Genomic DNA, 3722 nt, shown 5'->3' on the forward strand with positions numbered 1-3722 from the left:
GTCGTGCCGCCTAGCGTACGTGTCGATGTAACACGATTCCACGGCAGTTCGTGGAAACGACAACGTCCGAACGGATCCGAGGTATTCCGAGCGGAGGAACATCCCCTGAGTGGGGAGGGGTGGCCAGGTGAGCGAGCAGCCACCGACGACCCTCGTTTCCTCGTACGCGCCATCGTTCCTGACCTCGTTTCGCTCCGTTTGTCGAGGTCGGTTACGCGGAAATGTCCCTCCTCGCAGCGGTCCATCCTTGAAAATCGGCTCAACCCTCGACCGTTCCTTCGTCGTTTTACCTGGCCTGGTTCATCTTTTCGATTGATAGACCGATCTTCGAAAAGAAATTCAAAGCGCTTGTTCGATAGTTCGGGAGACGAATTTTCGGATTACAAGCGAGCAGCTGCCACCAGCCAGCCAACTTTCTGTACCTGATCAAGTTAAAACACGTTACCACAAGCGTAGAACCAATCAACGCAAGGTTGTGAAAGTTTCATCGTTGCAGAAGCAACTTGGATCGCGTTGAAAATTTCACCGGTCCATCATCGGTGCAGCTTCCCGATCTTGCCCTTTTAATAAACGATCACGGTTGATAGGAATTGCGCGTGTGTACGGATAACATGACAGAAATCGACAAAGTTTACGAGAAAAAATATTTCGTAGAATGTTCGAAATAACGTTGGATTGATGATTTTTGTTGAAAGCGTGGATCGCGTTATCGTCGTCAATGAATCGAACGTTATCAATTAGGAAGGATGATTACCAGAATTCATGGACGGCCAGTGGACGACGAGATGCGGCGCATAATGCCGGGGCAAACAGTATTATTAATTCTCATCGCGACGCTTCGAAAATCCGATATTCGAGTCCACCGGGGGAAAAATGTAGCCGACAGAACCTCGGTCATCCGCATAATCGCGATTCGATTGGCCACGTTAAATAGAGCCAACCTAATATTGACGTGTAATATTAATCGAGTTTTATATATACTCGCACGATGTAATTATTTCGTTCGTATCGTAAAATAACACGCTCGTGCGTGTACTACTGTCGCACGACATTATTTAATCCAACGATTTCTTTCGCGCGAAACGCCTATGTTATCGCGAGGAAAACCGATTTAAAGATGAAGAAAGATACATGAATGGAAGACGAGAGAATGTCTGTGTCGGTAAATTGCACGATGTTGCTAGAGTTCCAAGGATTTTACTGACGAAGCCGAATCGGTGCTGGAGCCAGTGGTATAAGCGCGCCGCTGGTCAGACGAGACGTAGATGCGTTCGATAGTGGTAGAAGTAGGTGGATAGTCGAACAGGGCCATGTCGGTTGTACGAGAATCCGAGTCAGCGATTATGCGAATAATCAAGTGCTCGTACGGCCAAGAAGGAAAGCGCATAAAGAGAACCTTATTCCGCGTTAATTGCCGTGTAATTTGTAGAAAAAGTAACGAGTCCGGGCGAAAGTCGAGAAGAAAACTTGGAATTTCCTCGAGTAGAAGCCGAACGCTCGTTCTGGGGGGTTGTTAAGAAAGGATTCGATTGTTTAAGACCGTGAACAATCGTTACGAGATTCGAGGTTCGCGGATATTTGAGAACATCGCGCGTGGAATTATAAAACAGAGGAGAGACCTCGAACAAGTCTCAAAGGTCGGATGACGACGATCACGCGATGCGATCGTATAATTCTGACGTAAGAAGTTGTTCTTCGAATTCGATAATTTAATATAAACATCAGGTACGTGATTTGTAGTCGTGACGTGAGCTCGTGATCGAATCTCGAGAAGTCGAGAACTTTTACCGAATTGATTTTCTTTCGACGAATTTTCCCATCCGTGAATAAATAACTAGAAATAATGACATTTTACAGTAGCGACGCGTGAGTTACGATCGAATAATAATTTAAAAGCGAAAATTTATGCGATCGAAATGCCATCTCCCCGATAAATCCTTCCCTCTTCCAACGTTGAAAATGGATGGAAGGTGCAAAAATCCTTTGTTCTACTTTTCCGAGTTCGGGATAGAATTTCTGTTCCGAATTCTATATTTTTCTACGGCAACGATTATCACCGACAGCGACGCTTCCAATTGGAACGCCAAGTTAGTCGCGTGCCAACCGAACACTGGGACCTTCGTACATCGGCATCACGCGAAGGTATCGCGATCCAACCACCGTACCGGCGTAATCCACCCGTGAGTAGTGCCAACGTAGTGGCAAGGCTGCTGTTATTCCCTCGATCGAATTGCCATTTATTTTACCTTTTAATCACCGTTCGCTCTCTCCCTGAAATCGAACACGTGCATTTCTACCAATTGAACTCTCATTACCCAATACGCGAGCATTACCTTTTTCACGTAGAATTCCAAGTAAGAATAAAAATGTATCTACGCGAGATTCGAAATGTCTGCAACGACGAGAAGGATGGCGGTAATTCCGTGAATCAGTGTCAGAGCACCGACACTTGGAGAGTGCATCACTAGAAATCAGGTTTAAACGAGCATATGTAATATATTCAGCGGTCTACCGCTGTATCGGGCGACGAAACCGTGGAGAGACCGGATGCATAGAGAACTCGACGATAGTCAACGTCGGTCTGCGGTTACGGTGAGTAGAAGTGACAGCCAGTACCTGCATAATGACTCGACTGCAGCCGTGCACTGCGGCGCGCAAGCTCGCTACGCGATGCACACTGCCAATCGGAACGTTGTTTCGTCGCGTTAGATACACGAGCGTCGCAGCTAGATTCCACCACAACCACCATTACCGACGCCACCGTCACTACCCTACACCGCTGCTAGCTACAGTCGTCACAACCGTCGTACAATCGCCACCGGCGTCACCAGTACAGATTTCTATCCACCCAACAATGTTAGGCAGGTATGTCTTTCGAACGGTGGCACGCGATTCTCACCGATTTCTTTCCAATTCGTTATTTCACTTCCGTTAATAATCCTTCCGGGTGAATTGGATCCTGTAATACCTTGCAACTCTGCGTGTTAATTTTTTTTTTTTTCCTTTCTTCGTTTTTCGTTATCGTCGAATATAGAACAGCGTCGAGTCGAATTCGTATGCACAAATGAAAATTTCCTCGGATCGATATGATATTTACGAGCCTCGTGTTTCGATACGGTCAATTATTTTTTAATATAAGATCGTTACGCGTAGAATCCATGGAAAGGAGAATAATAAATTAAAATGTTATAAAGAACACTGGGATACCAAAGCGATAAGCAAAACATATTAATCGTATGCAAATATAAATGACTCTACATGGTGAAAAGAAATTATTTCTTTCAACGTGTTCTTGAAACGTGAGAACGTTGAATTTACAATAATGTAAAATTCTTAAATTGGATAAAATATGTATGTTATATCGAAATTGGATAGAATCGTGTAACATCAAACATCGAATCTCCTTTATCCGTTTTCCATTCATCGATCGTAACGTGATAACAGGTGGGTCCGATAATTAAAATTTGTATATTCTTTGTAGTAGTATACACTTTTATTGCGTGCACACTCAATCACAATATATGTATGCCTCGGTTTGTCTCATGTGTTTATGTCTTCGTGTACAATGTGGGTGTTCTCTGTGTGTGCCTGCACATATATAGATATATAGGTACATACATAGATCGTTCTAAGATCGCGCATGCCTCGGCGCATACATCTATATATATGCACCGTTTTATAATATATGATTTCACGTTTCTTTTTTTTTTTTTTTTTTTTTT

This window comes from Apis dorsata, unplaced genomic scaffold (assembly GCF_000469605.1).
Source record: "Apis dorsata unplaced genomic scaffold, Apis dorsata 1.3 scaffold_455, whole genome shotgun sequence".
Taxonomy (NCBI): Eukaryota; Metazoa; Arthropoda; class Insecta; order Hymenoptera; family Apidae; genus Apis; species Apis dorsata.